Below are 22622 nucleotides of genomic sequence, written 5' to 3'. Positions count from 1 at the left end.
CTGTCTTCATCCCCCATACTAGTGTATTGAAAAGTACTGGTGATTTTCATACCCAGTCAATATCTTCTCAATTTGTCCATTTCTCTCCATGTTCCCATCTTCTCTCTCCTGGTCTCCCAACCAGTCTGGTTCTCTCCAATCCGTTCTCCACTCTGCAGCCAGTCTGATCTTTCCAAAACGCAAATCTGACCAGCTCCTCTCTCTGTTTAAAGCGCTTTAATGACCTCTCATTACTTTTCAAATAATGACAAATTACCTGCGTGTGGCCTGCAAGCCCCTGCATGACCTGGCCCCATCAGCCTCTCCAGCATCTTCTCTCACATGCTCTCTCTTCCCCGCTATGCTCCAGACACTATGCAAAGTCTACTCTCCCTAACATGTCCTGTGCCCCCACATTTTCTCTGGTCACAGGGCCTTTACACATGCTGTTCCTCTTCCTGGAACACTCTTCCCCACCAGCCCTTTCACCAGGTTAGCTCTTACTCATCCTTCATATCACCCCTTGATCGTCACTTCCCCCAATTAGCATCCCCCTCCTCAGACTATGTTAGATTTCCCTGCCACACACCCTCCAAAATCCTCACTCCTCTCCTGTGCAGACCTGGCAGTAGTCGATAATTATGCATTTATTGTACGGTAATTGGATTAAGCTTTCTCATCCTGACTGGGTCATGCGGCTCATGAGTTGAGAGACCATGTCAATCATCACTCTCCGTCTACCTCCAGCCCTGGCACATTGCCAGGCACTAAGAGTGCCCAAGAGTAGTTGAGAATGAATGAGTAAGTAATCGAGTGCGACTCCCCACCTCACCACAGCCACCTCCACATCGGCTCCTCCTGCGCTTATCCTCGTCTCAGTCCACAGTGCTCCACTGTTCTGGTTCTCAGGCCCAGAACCTTGGAGTCATTCTTGACTCCTTCTTGCTCTCACACTCTGCATCTGGTCCACCAGCAAATTCCATCTGCTCTACCTCCACCATTGGTCCAGAATTTGAGCACTTCTCAATCCCCCACTGCCCGCACTGGCCAAGGTGTCATCGTCTTCCCTGCGGATCATTGCGTAGCCTCCTAGCTGCCCTTACCCCTCTGCCGTGTCTTCTCAACATAGCATCCAGAGTGACCCTGTGGAGGTATCAGTCAGATCGCATCTCTCTCTGCTCAGAACCCTCCCAGAGCTCCCATCTCAGAATAAAAGCCAAGCTCTGCCCTGGCCTCCTCACCATCTGGCCCCTGATCTCATCTCCTGTTGCCCCCTCCCCCCCTTACTCCTGTGCTGGCTGTTGGCCTCCTCATTGTGTCACAAACCTTCCATGTATGCTGTGCCACAGGGCCTTTGCCCCTGCTGTCGCATCTCCCTGGAATGCTTTTCCCCCAGACAGCTGTTCCACTGCCTTCCTTGCTTGTTTCAAACCTTTACTAAAAATTCACTTTCTCGTTGAGGCTTTCCCCAGCCATCTGGTTTGAAATTCAACCCCACCCCAATACTTCATCCCCCTTCCTACTTTATTTTTCTCTTCTTAGCACTTATCACTTTGTAATGAACAATATTTTTAATTGTTCACCTTATTTATCAACTGTTTCCCCACCAGAATACAAGCTCCATGAGGGCAGGGGTTTGTGTGCCTGTTCATGGCTGCATTCCCCAAGCCAATACATAGCTGGTCCACAACAAGTATTTGTTAAATGAATTAACAAATGACGTAGCTCAGCCGACCTTGCAAACCAGACAACTGATGCCAGACACCAGGGAGCCCTACCTCTGCTGACTCTCAGAAGGACCACGCCTTCACTTAGCCATTCAGAGCTTTCTATTTCCCTCCTGCTTTGGCTGCCTGAGGCTCACCCAACCACAAGGTGATGGACCACACCACAGCCCGCCCCTCCTGCTCCCCGGGACTTGAGGTTCCTTTCTGCAACAGAGACCAGATTTAGAGCCCGGACCCCAGAACGTGTGACCCTGGCTCACACTGAGGTATAAATGAGAGGTATCTGGACTCTCCAGAGAGCAGGTTTGGTGGGGGGATAAGAAGTAGGGGTTGAGTTAATTGGGGTAGAAATGTGGAGTAGGGGAGGGGAGGAGCTCCAGGCAGAAAAGGGAGAGGCGGGTGCAAGGAAGACACACCCCTGAGGTCACGGCTTTGCTGAGGCCTGGACCAGTTCGAGGTACCACGTGCTCACCCTACAAAGTTAGGAAAATGCAGATCAGAAAACATGCCCTGAGGAACAGTGCCTAGGTCCACGAGGACCCGAGTTAAAGGGAGAGGTTAGGTCAGAGAGGCATGCTGCAAGCTGGGAGTTGCCAGCACGTCTGAAAGCAGGAGAGGGGGCGGGTGGGAGGGCTGAGGGTGAGGGGCTGATGTTGCGGGTGGATGTCAGCAGGCCCACTTCACAGAATCGGGGAGAGAGGCCCGTTCAGTGCTCACCTCTGCTAAGTGGTGGGGCTGCGGTTCCAGCCCACGCCTCTGAGGTTGCAGGTTCCATGACTCAAGTCACAGGGCCAGGTGGCAAAAAGGGCTCAGGGGACTGAACCTCTGCCTCTGCGTCCCTGGGTCAGCCCAGAGACAGCTTACCTGGCGGCTCGAGAGGTCAAGAGGTGAGTCACGTGGGGTTTCAATCTTTCTCTGTCACTGACTCCGGGGCCCTTTGCCGCCCTCTGATTCATGGATCCCCGAACGAGTCACCTTGAGTGCCTCCATTTCCTCCCGCTCTCTGACGTCTAACGCTCCCTGACGCTCACGAATGAAATAATAGGAAACACAGTCCATTTCTCAGAGCATTTCAACTTGTCCTTTTGGTAGAGTAGTGGGGGAAACACTGAGGGGGTATTGAAGGACAAGCAGGGTGAAGACAGATGCCAAATCGTGGGGCCGCGAAGCTGTTTCCTGCTCCCTTGTGAACTGGGACTTTAAAAGAATCCTTTCGTGATGGTTGGACTCACGGGAAGCCTCACGGAAGCTTTCCCGTAAAGAGCCTGTTAGAACTGTAATGGGAGCGCTGGGGCGGGCTGTGGGTCAACAGCCAGAACATCCTACTCCCGGGCCCTTATTGCAAAACACACAGCCAGGTTGACCAGGAGAGTCAGCTCACGTGTGGCCCCGGCTCCCTCCAGGCCCCTGTCCACCAGAGAAAAGAGAATGGAGCCCCCACAACCAGGTGCCAGGTCAGGTTCCCGGAAGGGTTACTGGGTTCCTTCCAGCACAGGTTGGGTGACCTGGGGCAAATCACTTCCCACTCTGGGCCTCATCTTCTCCATCCTTAAGGAGTAGCAAATTGGCAGCCCATGGGCCTATTTTGGCTGCTGGGCATACTTTGTTTGGCCTGCAAAGGACTTTTAAAATGTGGAAATTTCACCTACAAATCTGGATTTCTGACTTTTTTTGAAAATCAGAAGACCTGGCAGCAGCAGGGCTGACTTCTTGCATGGCAGTCATTGGCCACAGCTGAGTAGTAGCTGCTGCTTTGAATGAGACCCGAACTCTGGTCTGCCACCCTCTTCCCACTGCAGGCCACCAGCGGGGTTCCCCGCCCACCGTCCACAGCCATGCTGGTTCAGAGTGTTTAGAATCCAGACTGCCTGGATCCAAATCCTAACTCTTACACCTATGAGCTGTGTGACCTGAGGTAGGTCATTCAGTCTCTCTGTGCCTCAGTTTCCTCATCCAGAAAAAGGGAGCAACAATGCCCCTATTACATAGGGATGCAATGAGGATTAGTGAGTTCATTAAGTAGAGAACTAAGAAGGGTGCCAAGCCTGCTAAGTGCTCCATCAGCTCTTGCCAGTATTAGCAATTCTCCTTCCTCCTGAGCCCTACTCCTTCCCTACCTCCTCTAGCCCCATCTCCAAACATCCACTGCCCCCTAATTCCTTACACTGGGCAATTCACTCAATAGGACTCACCATCCCTCAGAAGGTGGTGAGCGGCTTTATAGATAACATAGTATTTATTTGATTTGATATGTATGTGCATACACATGCATCTCACCCACGTACATGCATGCACAAACACATGCATGTACACACAAACACACGTGCGTTAGGCACTCACAAGTCTCATGTTTGCATACATGTCTACATCCGTGCACATGTAGGATCCAAATCAGTCTCAGGAACTAATCGGCAGGAACTGGCATTTTTGCCACAGAAAACAAGCAGGACTTGCAAAGCAGATGATTCTGTCCTATAGCAAACACAGGGAAAGCGTGGCCCCTCATCTAGGACTGACCTCAGTGTCTTATTCGTGCTCTCCTTCGGGATAGATTCTCAACTGGCCGAGGAGCAGCACGTGGCAGAGGCAGGACGGACCCCACTGGAGCAGAGGCTCCCGCAAGAGCGCTGACCACAGAGAGACAGACATGGAAGGGAGAGAGCTGGGACCCCCGGGAGCAGACTCCTGACACATCACGTCACCTAGTTTTCAACTCTAATTCTCAGGCCTTATAGCCATTGTGGAAAGTGGGATTTTATATATATGTACTTAAATATACACTTATATGTATAGTACATATATAATACCTAGAACCATATACGTGTGTTTGTGTGTATATATGTACACACACATACATATGTGTGCCTGTGTATTGGGAAGCTCCTCTGCGTGCCTCTATCAAGCGCCCTGTATAGGGCTCTGTAGAATCCCTGGGCTGCAGCTGTAACCATTTCTTTTTCTGTGCCCCTTGATGCTCGGAGCCCTGGCTCAGTCATCTCCGTAACCACAGCCCCACAAGCAGAGGTGAGCATAACGAAGGGTTCACATACCCAGAATTATGGTGAGGTCTCTGTACTGTCCTCACAAGGCTGGCAGGGGAGTGGGCGAGTGAGGGCAGGAAGGAATGGACGAGAGGGGGCAAGTCCTCTGGGTCCCTTTGAGGACCAGCTGCAAAGCAAATGTGGGGAGTGACAGTCAGAGGGCAGGGACAAGAGGAGGCTGGCCCTGCTGGCCTGGAGCACACCCCCAGTGTACCCCGCCCACTGAGAAGACCCTTCCCGTCTAAGTAGTCCTTCCTTCAAGTCCGGGGACTTCCTGAGGACCTGTTGTGGGCCAGCCCTTGCCAGATGCTGTGAGGGACCTCGAGAGGACAATCTCAGGCCTCCCTGGGGTCATTTATTTAGTTCTGCCCTCAATGACATGGATTGAGCGTGTCCCGGCACATGTCGGGCACTATAACCAGCCTTGGAGAGGCACAGATGACCACATGTTCCCTGCCCACAGAAGGTTACGGGCTCGTCTAAAGGAGGGATCGCCAACTGCGACCTTGGCGCCACAACCTGCCTCCTGCTTTTGTAAATCAAATTTTATTAGGCAACCTCCACACCCACTGGTTTACGTGTCATCTATGGGCAGGTTCGCGCTTCCATTGGCAAAGCCGAGCAGTCGTGATAGAGAATTTACGGCCCACAGAGTCAAAAATAGTTATAATCTGGCCCTTTGCAAAAAAAGTTTGCTAATCCCTGGTCTAGAAGGCAATTAATATGTAAATAGAAAATTTGTAAAATGAAGAGAAACTAAACAGTGTAACAGAGTATTTGGGTCAGCAAAATCGTCTTTTTCGCATGAGTTTAATGTGAATGTGATTAAACATGAGTTTAATCTTTGGGCAGATGAAAGAAAGTCAAGCCTAGTTGATTGACCATAATTCCAAATTACCCAGAGCCACTTTTAGCATTTGGCTTTCATGAGACAGTGACAAATGGCAGCAAACAATGTGCTACTCCTCCAAAGCAAACTTCCAGAGACCGTCAGCCAAGCTGAATCTAGCCAACCAGTGAAATCGTCATTCAGGACCTCCTGTGCCTTCGGCATTGGGCTAGGCCTGCTGGGACTGGGCCTCACAGGGGGAAAGGTGAGCTCTGTGCCATGAGGAGCCAGACTGTTGAGGCTGTGAGGTAGAGAGGAGCACAGATGTGACGGGCGTGACAGGAGAAAGCACTGGGGATGTGGGAGTGGGGACAGACCACTGAAAGCCTGGAAACCTCACATCCGACAGGCCTGAGCAGGAAGGTCTGCCAAGGTGACGCAGCCCAGGACACCAGCAAGTGAGCATCTCGATGCCACACTGATGAGGATCAAGCCCAGGCCCCACAGGAAGCAAACATGGCAGGCTTGCAAATGTTGCTTGAGGGTGTGTGTTTGTTCGGAAGGGAGTTGGAGCTTCAATTATATTCTAGACCTCTTACAATTAGGGTTTGTCAGTTTGCATTTTATTCTTGTGAAAACATGGTTACCCTTGCAAGAGGAGGGGAGCACGCCCTCCCATATCTCCTCTGAGCCAGTGTAACCTAGGACTCAGAGGCGTGGGCTGCAGACGCATAACAATGATTGTTCAGTGCTCTCTCATCTAAATAATCTTTGTACATTGGGATTTCACATTTTCTTTCAAATGGGAGATGCAAGTTAGTCTCCCTGCTAACAAAACACTTTCTTCATCCTACACCGAATCTCTCAGCAAATCCTCAAATATCTTTGCAAATCTCAAAGATATTAAGGCATTTAACTTTTTTTTTTTCAGTTAGACCTTTGAAGTGTGCTGTGACTAGAATAATTTCAGAGTTAAAACCTGTCGACTGCATAGAAAATGAAGGAAACCGCCTGTCATCCTGGTAGCCGGGCTGATAACTAATTACTTATAGATTTTAAGTCAAATTTGAGAAAGATAAATATTTAAATTAAATGTATAATCATTTGGAAATACCGCTAAGTGTTTTGTAATTATTGTCTTGAAAGAAATCATTGCTCAGATGGTGCATTCCGTCATCTCCGCTGGGCCGGCAGCAGCTGGGGGGTGGGGGGGTTGCCTGCAGGGAGGTGTTGGATGTGCTTGTATATTTAACTCTGCGTGTGTGTGTGTGTGTGTGTGTGTGTATGGTATACGTGTTTTAATAAAGACATTAAAGGGTAATGTGATGCTTGGAAATACTGAGCTCTGTTTGGAAGGGCCAAGTTTATCACAGGAGATTTTAGCTTCATCCATCACTTGTTCAGCTCTGCTCTGGGCAGGGGTATCTCACAGAGTACCCCAAAACCAGAAGTGGGGCTTTGCTGGGACTGGGTAGGGGCAGTGTCCTGGAGGAGGGAGACGGAGAGTCTAGGACCATTCTCTCCCCATAGACTGTTGGCCAATTCACAAATGCTCTGCCTCCCTTTCTCCGTCCCCGCCTTTCTCCAATTTCTGAATCTTTTCTTCTCTAAATCTCCTTATGGCCATTTTTTTTGGCCTTTTTTATTTTTAATGTTTTAAAACACTTCACCTAGATTGTTCTCTCTCTGAACCATTTGAAATCAAGTTCAGACATCACCACATTCAACCCTATTCCTTAGGCACGCATCTCCAGAAATAAGAATATTCTACGGAACTACCGTACAGCACGCACATGTAAGAAAATTAACATCAATTCCATAATGTCATTTAAATTTTCTCTATCATCCCCCAAACGTCTTTTGTAGATTTTTTTTCCCTCCATCAATCCCACACCTGATCAGGGTTTGCCCATGACATTTGGTTACTGTGTCCCTTTAGTGTCTTTTATTCTAGAACAACTTTCTCACCGCTCTTTGTCTTTTATGACATTGATATTTTGTAAAGATTTCAAACCAGTTGTCCTATAAAATTTCCCACCTTCTGGATTTGTCTGATTGTTTCCTCATGATTAGATTCTGGTTAAGCATTTTTGCCAAGAATATTACATAGGTATTGTTGGTATTCCTTACTGTTTCATATCAGAAGACACATAATTTCTGGTTCCTCATGGGTGATGTTGGATTGTGTGGTCAGGGAAAGGCTTCCAGATCTTGCCATTATAACGACTCACTTTTCCCCTTGGTAATTATAATAATCTGTGGGGATAATAAGCCCATGTGAATATCTTGTTTTCTAATGACCTGTTAGCAAATTCTTTTTATCATCTTTGATTATATTCACCTGAATCAGTTATTACATTGCTGGGTACAAAATGGTGACTTTTCTAATTTTATTTTTCCTTTCATATTTATTAGCTAGCATTCTCCTGGAAAGAAGGACCTTTTCACCCTTTCATTCTCTCTCTCTCTCTCATCACTATAAATGCATTAATTTTTTCAATGTGTTAATATTCATTACAGACATTATCCTTTTTGATGCTCAAATTGTTACATATTGGTACACTGAAGCCTCTTCCAGCTGGGTTCCGTGCATTTATACATGACCCAGCGAATCTTTAAGTTCTCCCTTGTTTTTCTGACAAAGCAAATGTTCCAGGCAGCCCTGTGCTTTCCAGCCATTTCTCCACGTAACTTTTAGAGAGGAATGATATTTAGAAACCAAGATATGGGCACTAGATGTGTTTGTGGCTACTAGGGAGTCATCGCTTATTGCTTCTAGGCCTGTTCAGTGGACAGAGCTGGAAACATACACACACACACACACACACACACACACACACTTAATGGTGCCAAATTTCCCCTTAAAAACATCACATTTATTAAGAAGATAAAAAATCAGTCCTTACATCTCCCTGTTTTGGGGGAGCTGGATTATTATAGCTGCTACCTGACTTATTCTGACATTCGTTCAAATGGTAATTACTAAACATTTCCACCATGACAGCACCTGAGCTAAGCCTTGAGGATGCCATAGGATTGCCAGTTAAAATACAGGATCCCAGTTAAATTTGAATTTCACATAAACAACAAATAATTATAGTATAAGTTCATCCCAAATAAGTATGTCCCAAGGGAGATACTTACACTAAAAACTATATTGGGGCTGGCCCGGTGGCATAGTGGTTAAGTTCACACACTCTGCTTTGGTGGCCTGGGGTTCTTGAGTTCGGATCCCAGGCGTGGACCTACACCCCTCATCAAGCCATGCTGTGATGGCATCCCACATACAAAAAATAGAGGAAGACTGGCACAGATGTCAGCTCAGGGACAATCTTCCTCAAGCACAAATAGGAAGGTTGGCAATAGATGTTAGCTCAGAGCCAAACTTACTCACCAAAAATAAATTTTTAAAAATATATATATATATATTAATTGGGCATCCTGTATTTTTATTTGCTAATTCTGGCAACCCTGAGACCCAAAGACCAGTAAATCACCACCCTTGTCCCAAGGAGCTCGTAGCCAGAGGAGACAGACAAGCTAGGAATAAATAGGGGCAAGACTATTTCAGGTGTTGTGCTAAAAATATGTTCAGGGCATGATGGTAGCATGTGGGAGGAGGGAGATGGTTCAGGAAAGGCCAAGTTTTGAAAACCAATGAACAATTTCCCACCAATTTCCACTCTGCCCCCCCCACCCCCCCAGTGATCAACAGATAGGTGATGGGGAGACAGTTCCATGACACAGAGGATGCGGGAATAAGGGAGGAGAGACGCAGGCAGGAGGCCGTGGTGGGTGGGGCAGTTGTAAGCCATGTTGTGGAGTTTGGGATTTTCCCTGTAGGCCAACGAACTCTGAATATTTTTTTGTTGCCCATTCCATCACAAAATATTTTGATGACATCCCCCAATACATGTATTTGTAAACTGAGTACACGTACAGCCTTACTAATATACTGTGCACATTATAAGCACAGACTGAATAACCTAGAAATCAATGAGACAAGAACTAGCTTTAAATATGAGATCCAACACTTTCACCTCTTGCCCCAAAAGTTTAACTTGCACATCCTCAAGATGGATGCAGCCCACTTTGGAGACTCCTGTTGTAAGTTTCAGGAAATCTGGTTCCCTGCAGGGAGCCAGAAGGATTAAGGGAGAATTGAAAAAGAGAAAAATCTTGCGTTGACTCACTGTTTGTTAAGGTCATGTCCCTGAACGGACTGTCATTTCACCAGCGGGGCCCTGAGGTGGGGGTCTCAGAGGGCCTGACCCAGCCCATAAGCAGCGTTGCCCCGCCTCAGGTGCTATGCGCGTGAGTCCTCAGTGGTTGGCTGCTTTGTTGACAGCTCAGCACACAATCCCCCGTGGCCCAGGCTTCCAAGGTGTCTGTCTTTGGCCTCGACTCAGCAGGAACCTCCTCCCGGTCTCCCTGCCTCCATCTTGCCTGGACAAGTCAGGTGTCCACTTGGCAGCCAGAGTAAACTTTCAAAGGAAGTTCAGATTGTGCCACACCCCTATTCAGAAACTTACAAAAGGTCCCATTATATTCAGAATAGAAATGAAAGTCCTTACCATCGTCCCTGCCTGTTCCTCTGATTTCACCTACTGCTCCCTTTCCCTCTGCCCACCAAACTGGCCTTCTGTTGTTCCTCAAACTCCAGCGCTTCCTTCCCACCTCAGGGCCTTTGCACCTGCTGGACCCCTGCCTGACACACTGTTCCCCAACCCATCAACAGCTTGCTCACTTCAGGCCCCCTTAGAGAGGTCATTCCGCATCCCCCCCTCTCTACTACCCCCAGCCCTGCACCCACCACTCTTAGCTGCTGTATTTTTCTCCCTTAAACTTGACATCATGTGACATACCATATCTTGTTTGTTTGCTAATATGGTTGGTTTCTCATTGTCAGTCTCTCCTCCAGGCTGCAAGCTCCTTGATGGCAGGGACCCCCTGTTGTATTCACTGCAATATCCCTAGGGCCTGGCATATTCTCAGTGCTCCATGAACACTATTGAAGGAAAGGTAGGGAAGGAGGGAGGGAGGGAGGGAGGGAGAAAGAGAGGAAGGAAAGATAAAAGAATCTCCTTCCACATCAAATGTGAGGGCAAACCCCACCCCCAATAAATAATCAGCAGGCACCTTGGTGTGTGCAGATCCGAGGGGACTCAGGCAGGGTCTCCCTCACAGTCCAGCTGGGGAGATGTAACAAGTTCAGAGTCTGAGGGGTCTGAGCTCTGGGCACCCAGCCTTCTTCCCCAGGCAGTGGCTTCTCCCCTGCTCACTGCCACCACGCAAAGTACCTCTGCACTATGACCTCTGACCCCTGTCCTCTCCCAGTGCTCCCTAGACATTTCCCAGACACGAAGTTTCCAGATGGAAAAGCAGTGGGCATGGAGGGGGATGTTTACAGCTTGGAGATGACCAAGCTTTGTCCAGTCCTGGGATTGACTGCGGGTGGGATTGTTGACTTTTTGGAATTCTGCCACGTTTTTCTGGGTTCATAATTGGAGGAGTGAGTAACTCAGGTGTGCTTGGCCATGTTTCTGAACCTCTCTGAGCCTTTGCTTCCCCACCTGGGAAATGAAGCTGGAGATGCCTGCCTTGAAGAGGCTTGTGAGGAGTGAAATAGGATCCACGCGAAGTGGTTAGCACAGTGCCGGGCACGTGGGGTGTGCGAGAGACTCCACAAACATCCACTGGTGTATTATTACTGTTATCGTTGCTGTCGTTAGGTTTTTATTGAGGTATTATGTACGTACGGTAAAGGGTAGAATTTGATGGATTCTTATGTGCACACCACCCACATCGGGGTGCAGCCCATCCCCCACTCACACACTGAGAGGTAACTCCTGTCCTGACCTCCAGCACGTAGGTTAGTTTTGCTTCTTCCTGAACTTCACATGGACGGAATCACACAGGATGTGTTCTTTTGTGTCTGGCTTCTTTTGCTCACGTTGGGTCTGTGAGATTCACCCACGTGGCTGTGTAGGTTGTGATTGCATCTATGACTTTTCCTGCCCTGCTCTACTGCCCGCTGTCCCCTATCTGGAGTGTCCACATTAGTGCCTGGCCTGGCTGCCCACAGCAAAAGGAGACCAAGATTCTCTACCTTGGCTCCAAGGTCTGAATTTACCTTGTTCATGTTCCTTTGGTAATTTCAAAGCAGTTCTACCAGGGATCAGCTTATACTTTCTTACAATTACTTAAAACCTGTCTTTTACACCAAAAGGCAGTATCTCCCACGGAGCCAAGAGAGTCATAGATGAGATAATTAGCAAGTAACACGGGAAGGACATAATTAAGTCCTGATTGCCTGGTCCCAGGAGCCTTTGGTTCGGAGGGAAGGGAGCTCAGTGGAGCAGTGAGGACGAGCCCAGAGCAGGTGAGTCTGACAGCTTGATGTGACTTGGACGGGCAGGGGAGGGCATGAGGGCGTGGGTGGTGTGGGCAAGAGGAAGACAGCAATTAATGAGAAACAGAAAATAATTTAGCAGGACAGCGAGCCCCTAGAGACGAATTCGTTCTCCAAACGTCTCATTTGTCCAAAGGAGCTGAGGAAAGCCTATGGGAGAAAGGCTGGCCTCAAGAATTTCATCTTCCTGATGCTATTCAGACTCCCAGTGCGATCAATACAAGTACAATTAGCGCACCAGATGTTTGTAACCTTTAGATGGTGGCAACATGCATATTCAGGTTCTTCCTCCTCTGTGCCACCTCTCACATGGGCAGGACAAGTCATCGCCACATTTGACATTCGATGTTATAATTTTAACATACTTTTAAAAATTCAGATAAAGATTATTTCATTTTTTTAAAGCTGGGAGCCAGATGTAATTGCCTTGCTCTGGACTTCAGATCTAAATCATTCTGCCAACTCATCCTGTAGTTATTAAGGACTTTATCATTGGAATGTGTACTGCATACACCGCAGGTTAGAATGCCCCTGAGGACTGCAAGTAAACTTTCGAATTCTCCTACCATAAGGGATGACTTTTAATATAGAAATCATGAAGTCTTAGTTTTATAAATTGTTCAATCAACTAATTAATCAATCCACCAGTGAATCTGTCTGGTGCCCACTGTATGTCCAGGATATCATGTTCCCTGCACCAGACAGCTTTCAATCTAGATGGGAGGAGACAAGAAACAGACCTGGAACTTTCTGTATCTTGGTGCCTGAATACGGGTATACAGTGGTGCTCAATAAATGCTTGCTGAATAAACATAGAGTGGAACAATATTGGAAAATACAAGGTGGCTCAGGACCAACTGGACCTACTGCAGTGCATGGTTTCAGTGTCCTGAGTCATTTCCCCTCAGCTCACCTCTAATTTTGGCTGCAGATAGGGGCTCGGCCACAGGTGAGCCCCGGCTCCGGCTCCGGCAGACCAGGATCGTGTACTCAGAGCACAAGCAGCTCTGCTCTCCCTTTTCCTTCCTCAGGGTCTGCTCTGAAGGGGAGTCCACTCAGCCTGCAAGCCAGTGCAGCCCAGAAGTGCAGGGAGTTAAAGCTCCCAGAGGCAACCCCCAACCCATGGAGCGGGGAGCAAGTGGATCAATGCCCCCATCTCCATGTCTCCATCCTCGATGGGAAGTCCTGGGAGGCGCTTTGTACAGTTCACAGAGGTCCCGGCAAACCGAGCCCCTGGTGCCGTAATAACTCACCTTTCTGTTGACTTTTCCTCCATCCCATTTCCCAACTCCCTTCTCCTTTTTCCTGTGGGATCACCTCCTGCATCCAAGTCTTGTCTTAGGCTATAATTTTGGAACAACCAATCTAGATGCTTAAAGAAGCTAATTGCTGTAAACCATTCAAGAAGTTTGTCCTCGTTTGCTGTCCTCTCAGCTCCCAGCTAAGTGATGTGCTATCGAGCACAGCCTCCAAGTGCTGAGACTCTCAGGCAGTGAGTCAGCGGGGTCTGGGACAGTCAGGGCACGTTCATGGAATGAGAGGCGCTTGCCTGGGCCTGGACATGTTGGGAGAACTAGGCAGGGAAGAGAGGACCCTCTCAGGGGAGAGCACCTTGAGTGAAGTTGCAGAGGTTGCAGGAATGAGTGTGCCCTGTGTATAGGACCATGGGGAGCCGCACCGGCTGGAGAGGAGGCGAGTATTGATGGGGGAGTGAGGTCAGATGGAAACATGAGACCTGACCGTGGAGGGCTTCCTGTGGGCTCTACTCTCACATTAACAGCTGATCAGTCACCACGAGGAAGATGCACACATACACGCACGCACACACACACACATACGCATCTCTGTGAGATGCATACAAATTGTGTGCCGATGCACAGACAGGTGCCAAAAGAAGTTTGCTGGTGTACGGAAAGGAGAGTTACAGAGTCTTCGAGCAATAAGGAATCTTGATGAAGAGTTGGCCAATAAACAGCTTGAGCACCCCCACTACCCACCCCTGCACCCACAGACATCATTCACCAACTTGCTGGGCCCGGAGGTGGGCTTCCAAGCTTTCTCAACACCACTCTCTAGACAGCCACTACCAATCTACTAGAACTGTCTTCCCAGACCAAGGTCAACCTTGACTCAGGGCAGAGGCATATGTCTCCAGAGTTATGTCACCCCAGCAGGTGAACAGGAAGCCTTCCTCAAGCATTTCCAGTGAGTGGGAGCTCCCTTGTCCATAACACAGCCCATGCTGTTGGTGAGCAACTCTCATTGTCAGAAAGTTTTTAGAGCCACCAATGTGTCTAGCCATTCTTCCATATGAAGCTCATCAGATATTTGATGGCCATTATGAACCCCTACTCTTATCCCAAGGCAAGTCGTCTCTTCTCCAGGGAAAAGAGTCTTGGTTCTTTCCAACTTTCCTCACATCATATGTATCTCCAGCCCCTAGACCTCCTAGTTCCCTTTCTCTGGACATAATCCCATTCCTTATCCCCACTGCCAAATGCAGCTCGTAGACCTAAGGACAGTCCTTTAGGTGGCTGCTCAGTGTGAGGGGCTGTTCCCCCCACAGTAGTGCAGACACACTCCAACCATCCATGCATCCTGAGGTCCCTGGAGCTGTGGACACTCCTGTCTCAGATAACTCACACTGAGACCACAGTCCACACAGCTCCCTCCATCTTTTTCAAGAAAACAAGCTTCCCTCAATTTGTATTTGAGTAATTGACTTATAACCTGGATGTGTTCTGTTACATGTGGCCTTTGCTATCATTTTCACTGTTTTAATTTTCTGGTGTTCCATCTGCTGAGATATTTTTGATCTTGAGCTTGTCATACAGAATGTTAGCTATCCCTATATATTTTGTGTCAATTTCAAGATGATTAAAACTGCCTCATACTAAATCACTGATTTAGGGCCGGCCCCGTGGCTTAGCAGTCAAGTGCGTGCGCTCCGCTGCTGGCAGCCCGGGTTCAGATCCCGGGCGTGCACCCACGCACCGCTTCTCTGGCCTTGCTGAGGCCGCGTCCCACATACAGCAACTAGAAGGATGTGCAACTATGACATACAACTATCTACTGGGGCTTTGGGGGGAAAATAAATAAAAAAATAAAATTATAAATCACTGATTTCAAAAATACATTGCAGAGGACAGGGCCAAGATCAGAACCTCATCTTCCCCCCTAAGACTTCCCTCCAGAATAACAGCTATTTGTTAACCAAATCTTTGAGAATTGTTTTTCTACCAGCTCTGAACCCATCCGGGTCCTGACTGCAAAAATAAAATTAGAGACTTTATTGCATGACCAGATGAAATCCAACTTTACCTATGGAAGTGGTCCTCAACTTTGAGTCCATGCACCCGGGCTTCAGGGAGTCTGTGAACTTCCCTCCCAAACTGTATGCAAATATGTGTGTGTGTATACATGCGTGCATACTCACTCACTGATTTTTTTTTTTTTCAGGATAGAAGCTATTGATTGCTTCAGGTTCTCAAAAGGATTGATGACCTGCAAAATTTCAAGAACCATTGGTCAGTGGCATTCGGTTGGAAGGGTAGGTTGTAATCTTCCTCAAGATGGAACAAGATCAGTTTCTTGTGCCAGGGTGTGTTACTTGAGAACCACTGCTGTCCTCCAGTGATCAAAATCTGCTTTCTAACTATTCCTAAGCCACTGGAGGATGAGAGCAGTTGTTGGCTGCACCAGGTCTTGGAGGGTTTCCAGGGAGGTAGAAAAGAATAGCATCCTTGGCCAGGGAGTGGGGGATTGAGAGCAGTGTTCTATCAGCTTCCTCACGAGTAAGTTGAGAGCTTTGCTTCGTCTTGGTGATGAGAGCTCTCTGTGCCTGTATGGCCAAGGATGGTTCTGGAAGACTTTTTAGTCTCCCAATCTCGGGCAAGATAGTAACCACTTTGCAGAACTTTGAGGATTTAATCCATCAACACACATTAATCATTAAGCATGGTGCATGACTTCTGCAAATAACTCAACCATTCTGTCCTGATCCTAAAGGGGCCAACTAGTGTGTTCATCTGGAATCTGTAGTTTCTTAACTACAACTCAACAATTCAAATTAGTTTTCAGCAGAGAAGGTAATTTTATCAGAAAGAAGCAGAGATATCTCAGAGAATTTGAGGGGCCATGGCAAGAGGAACATACATATATTATGTTATAGTTGTAAACATAGAGGTAAGGAAAGGAGAATTCAATAAAAAAAAGTTTGGATAATTTGGTAACAATTGGGGAGGGAAGACGGATCTTAATTTAACATCATAAACCAACACAAATTCCAGATGAATAAAAGATTAATTATAAGAACAAAACCACAAAAATAGAAGAAAATATAGAGGATGAGAGGACTTCCTAAGGATGAAAGTAAGAAACCTCAAAATGAAATCAATACATTTGAGTACAAAAAGTGAAGAACCTCTGTACTTTAAAACAAGAAAAACCAAAACAAAATTAAAAAGGAAATGGACAAATTGAGAAAAGTATTTTCATAATGGTGATAAAACTTTAATATCTCAATACATAAAATGATCTTATAAATTAAGAAATAAACAAGCAAAGGACACAATCAGTCAATCCACTAGGGCAAAAACAGAAAAATTTAACCAGTATGTGTTTGGAAAAAATAGTTCACCTCACTAATGAGTAAACGAACAAACAAACCAAAACATCAATTTCAATAACCTACCATTTCCCCACATTGGAGTGGCCCAGGTGTGTTTTTCTAGTAGTGTTCCATGTTGAAAAAGGCATGAGGAATTGGGACACTCTGGTTGGTAGGATATTTCTGGGATAATTTGGCAATTTATAAGAAGAGTGTTAACTCTGTTAGGAGTCTATCCTAAGGAAAAATCATCGATGCACGTGGCATTATAGTCAAGGATATTCACCTCTATATTGACCACTGGAGTAAAACATGTTATATGTTCAGCAATAAAGTTTTGGCTAAACAAATCATGGTTTACTCACATAGTGAAATATTATGCAGCCATTATAAATATGTTTTGAAAGAATGTTTAATGACCAAAGAATCTTACCCACAATACAATTTTAATAGCTTTATTGAAATATAATTCACATACAATACAATTGTTCCATTAAAAATCTACAGTTCAGTGGGGTTTTTTTTAGCATGTCCACAGAGTCATGCAATGATCAGTTTTAGAACATTTTCATCACCTCAAAAAGAAACCCTAAACCTGTTAGGAGTCACTTCTCATTCTTTCTCCTTAACCCTCAGCTCTAGGCAACTAAAATTAGTGAATCTACTTTCTGACTCTATGGATTTACGTATTCTAAACTTTTCACATCCAGGGAATCATACAATATATGGTCTTTTACAGCTGGCATTTTCCTTTAGCATAATGTTTTCAAGGTTCATCCATGGTACAGCCCACATCGGTACTTTTTATTGCTATTGTACGGATAAACCACATTTGTTTCTCCATTCGTCAGTTAATGAACACAGGTTGTTTCCACGTTTTGGCTATTATGAATAATGTTGCTATTAACATTTGTGTATAAGTTTTTGTATGGATGTAAGTTTCCATTTCTCTTGGGTAGGAGTAGAATTGTTAGATCATATGGTAACTCTATGCTTAACTGTTGCAGGAACTGCCAAACTGTTTTCTCAGCTGCACCATTTTACATTCCCATCAGCAGTATATGAGGATTCCAATTTCTCCACATCCTTGTCAACATTTGTTATTATTTGTGTTTTTGATTATAGCCATCCTAGTGCATGTGAAGTGGTATTTCATTGTGGTTTTGATTTGCATTTTCCTGATAGTTAATAACGTTGAACATTTTTTCATGTGCCTATTGGCCATTTGTATATCTTCTTTGGAGAAACGTCTATCCAGATCCCTTGCCTATTTTTAAACTGGTTTATTTATCTTTATATTATTGAGTTATGTGTTCCTTATATATTCTGGATTCAAGTTGCTTATCAGATGTATGATTTGCAAATATTTTCTCCAATTCTGTGGGTTGTATTTTCATTATTTTTGGATATCATTGGCAACACAAAAGTTTTTAATTTTTATGAAGTCAAATTTTTCTATTTCTTTCTGGTGTCACTTGTGCTTTTGGTGGTGTATCTATGAAGGCTTTGCCTAACTCAAGGTCATGAAGACTTGTTCCTATGTTTTCTTCAAAGAGTTTTATGATTTTATGTCTTACATTTAGATTTATGATCCATATTCAGTTAATTTTTGTGTATGCCATAGGTGCTGGGTCTAACTTCATTCTTTCCTTTGCACGTAGATATCCAATTGTTCCAGTACCATTTGTTGAAAAGACTATTCTTTTCCCATTGAATTATCTTGGCACCCTAGTTGAAAATCGATTGACCATAAGCAGAGGGTTTATTTTGGTCTCTCAATTTTATTCCACTGATCTATACATCTATCTTTATGGTAACACCACGTTCTCTTGACTATATGACTTTATAGTAGGCTTCGAAATTGAGCAGTGTTGAGTTCTCCAAATCTGTTCTTTTTCAAAATGGTTTTAGCTATTCTGGACTCTTGCATTTCCATATGAATTTTAGAATCAACGTGTTAATTTCTGCAACAAAGTGAGCTGGGATTCTTATAGGCATTACAATGAATCTATTGGTAAGTTTGGAGAGTATAGCCATCTTAACAAAGTTGTCTTCCAATCCATAAACATGGGCTGTCATTCCATTTATTTGAGTGTCCTTTAATTTCTTCCAATAGTGTTTTGTAGTTTTCAGAGTACAAGTCTTGTTCTTATTTTGTAAAATTTATTCCTAAGTATTTTATTCATCTTAATGCTATTATAAATGGAAGTGTTTCTTAATTTCATTTTCAGATTGCTTATTGCTGGTGTATAGAATTACAATGGATTTTTGTATATTGATCTCATATCCTGCAACCTTGCTGAACTTGTTTATTAGTTCTCATAGTTGTTTTGTGGATTCCTTAGGATTTTCTATGTACAGAATCATGTCATCTGCACATAGAGTTTTACTTCTTCCCACAATACAGATTTTTCAATAAATCAATGTGTTAACATTATTTCAATTTTTAAAAGATCAAATACTAACAGGAAATAGGCCAAAATGCCAATATTGATTTCTATGGGTGTTGATATTATAGTTTTTGGTGATTTTTTTTTAACCTTTTCAAAATTTTACAAATTAACTAGAGTTAACATGTTATTTTTTTAAACATGCTATAAAATTGTATAATTTCTAAGTATTTTTGAGCACCTGCTACAGGCCGTGACTTAGAAATTGTGAAGTTGGTCCGGCCCCGTGGCTTAGCGGTTAAGTGCGCGCACTCTGCTGCTGGCGGCCCGGGTTCGGATCCCGGGCGCGCACCGATGCACTGCTTCTCCGGCCATGCTGAGGCCGAGTCCCACGTACAGCAACTGGAAGGATGTGCAACTATGACGTACAACTATCTACTGGGGCTTTGGGGGAAAAAGTAAAATAAATAAAATTAAAAAAAAAAAAAAAAGAAATTGTGAAGTAGTCCAAAAGGGCAAAAGATAGGCCCTTCCTCCTGAGGAAGTACTAATAAGACATTTAGAAGACAGTGTAAGATAAAGTGTTAGGATGAAAGAATTCATGCTCAAATATATAATCCTCAGAGTTAGTACCATAGGTCATCAGAGTGGGCCTCATGGAGGAGGTGGGCCTCATAGAATGGACAGCAGTGGGTACAGAAGAGGCAAGGAAGAATCAAAGTAGAAGGAAAGAGGTGTGCAAATCTGACATAAGGATGGTCATCATGGGGGTAGGTGCAGTGAGGAGCCCAGCTGGATACACCCAGTCAGGGTCCGAGGGCAGTGTGGCCAAGCAGAGGCCCTTGCATTTAAATCTGCCTCCACTGTAGTCCATGAAAGAGTGGGGTGAGGAGCTGAGGTGAAGAAAATTCCATTAGAGAGAGAGATGTCAAGCACCAAGGATAGAATCAATTGGGGAAGAGCACTGAAATTGAGGATGGGGCTGGTGGAATGGGCCTAGACAAGGGTGGCTGCAGTGAGGGGCAGGGGAGTTCAAGAAACAGTCTGAGGTCTGTTGATGGAGACCTTGTAATCAACTGTGTGACACAGGGCAGGCTCTGGCCCCTTGATGAGCCTCAGTATCCTCCTCTGTAAAATCAAGAGTGTATCGATTAGGAATGCTTTCTGCTGCAAGTAACCAAATACTTGACAAGCAATGGCTTAAGCAATAAAGACATTAATTATGTCACATACCAAGAAATCCAAAGGTAGACTGCTTGGGTTTGGTGTAGCAGCCCAATGACATCATCAAAGTTTCTGATCTCTTTCTGTCATTCTGCTCTGCTGTCATGGATGTGTTGGCTTGCCACCTCAGGGCCACACCATGTCTGCTGCATTTCTAGGAACCACATCTGTGCTCGAGGCAGGAAACAGCCAGAAGGCTGGAAGACGGCACCAGCCTCATCTGAACATTTTACTGGGGAAGCAAAGCTTCTTCAGAGTCTTCCAGGAGAGACACTTTATGTTTCATTGGCTGTGACTAAGTTGCATGTCCCCGCCCAGCTAGACGAGCATGTGGGAAAGTGGCAAACAAAATTGTCATGACTGGCTTAAACCAATCATGCTCCATTGCCTGAGCAAATTGCTACCCAGAATTGAAATAGAATTGTGTTAGCTGGGAAGAAGGAGCAAAAGGCATTAGGAAGACAATTAACTGTGTCTGACCCAGGGAGTGCGACAAGTCCCTCCCAGAGTCCCCGTCTGTGGGATTCTCCATCTCCCCTGCCCTGCTCCCTCTCACCCGCTCCAGCTCTTCTCCAGCCAGATCCTGGCACCCACTTGCTGCCACTGCCTCTTCCTTCCCCACTTGGCCTGTGCAGAAAACAGTCGCTCTCCCTGACTCTGTCTCTCTGTTTTGGTCAACTTCAAGTCAATCCAGTCAAACAACTCTTTTCTTTTATCAACATCAGTTAAACTTATTTTCCTAGTGTGACTAGTATTTTGATCAAGGTCAGAACTGACAAGTTGTTATAGATCCACACGTGATAAACACAGCTGCCGTGTGTCCCTCGGCTTGCATCTGGCTCTGCTTCAAACACTCTTCTGACACTGATTTACTTTTTCTTCCTGAACTTTCTCCTTCCACTCCATCAGCTGTACATGTGAATCCTTCTGGTGGGAGGTGCAGGAAGACAGTCTGGCCTTGCCTTCCTCTTCTCACACACCTGTCCCGCTGTGTGACAGTCATCACAGACCCCATATCAGTTCAGCCGTGGGCCCTGAAATGTAAGTGGACACAGATCACTCAGGCTTCCCAGAGCCCCACACAACTCCTACTCAGGGCCCCCGTCGTAACCATCAGGTAAGGCTGATGACTGTCATGATGAGGAGCTGTCCACGTGGCCAGGAGCCATCCTGGTTCCAGAGTTCAGAGGTGCCTCGTACATTAAAGTTGCCCACATCTGTGCCCATGAAGCCGCATGCAAGCCAGCCAGGCACGTGGAGAGAGAATTTATCACCAAGATTCCTCCCTATAACTCACTGCTTATCTGACCCAAACATCCGTGGCAGGCCCCTACTGCCACCACTCTTAGTTCTGTGACAGTACAGCATTTTGATTCATATCATCCCTGCTATCCTCAATTTCACCCCTCAGAACTACACAGGTCAATATTCCCCACCTTCAGTCATTTCTATTCCATCTGCACTAGGTGTTTTCATTTCCTTCTAACACCTGTATAATAGTATCTTCATATTTTTAAACAGACTGTTCTTGCTTGAATACATTTTTTTTATAATTTTATTTATTTATTATTCCCCCCAAAGCCCCAGTAGATAGTTGTATGTCATATCTGCACATCCTTCTAGTTGCTGTATGTGGGATGTGGCCTCAGCATGGCCGGAGAAGCGGTGCGTGGGTGCGCACCCGGGATCCGAACCCGGGTCGCCAGCAGCGGAGCACACGTACTTAACCGCTAAGCCACGGGGCCGGCCCTTAAATACATTTTTTAAATAAAACTTTAGATCACTATCCTTCATGGGAAACAAACATTATCTTCCCTAAATAGAAAGTAACCATAAAAATCAATGCAATGGAAACAAAACAATGGCAACCTGCTGCTGCGTGATAAGAGAAGGTGGACAAGCAGCAAAGTATTAAGAAGATGGGAAGAGATATCAGCCCCCAGACAGGCTGATGAGCACCCAGGAGTGAGGACATGGAGAAAGAGCGAGGCTCTATTGTGCGGCTCAGTTGGAGGCGCCTGGGTCTGTGTTTGGTCCAAAGGAAGACAGCTGGAAGAGGGCTCAGGCACCAGTTCACACCCCAGCATTTCCTGTTTCCCCTCTTCCTGGTGTTCTATTCTAACGTATTGGACTCCATGTGATGGCTGGTGCCTCAGTCTTTGAATTTCCTGATGTTCTGGGAAGATGGGGGTGGGGGTGGGAGACCTTTTTGACTCTGGCAGGAAGCGTCTGTCCTTGTGCGCTTTGGAGCCAATTCCAGGATGCTCGGGCCAGAGTGGAGAGGAAGAAATGTATGGCCACAACACTGTCCTGTCCCCAGGGGCTGCACTCACGTATTTGGGTTTCCCCAGCCCAAGAGTGAGCCAGGGGTGGCTAGGGATGGGGGTTAGGGAGCAACTGATTGGCTTTTC

The sequence above is a fragment of the Ceratotherium simum genome, chromosome 9 (assembly GCF_057802395.1).
Source record: "Ceratotherium simum simum isolate JZ-2026a chromosome 9, ASM5780239v1, whole genome shotgun sequence".
NCBI lineage: Eukaryota > Metazoa > Chordata > Mammalia > Perissodactyla > Rhinocerotidae > Ceratotherium > Ceratotherium simum.
Note: the sequence above shows the minus strand (reverse complement) of the source record.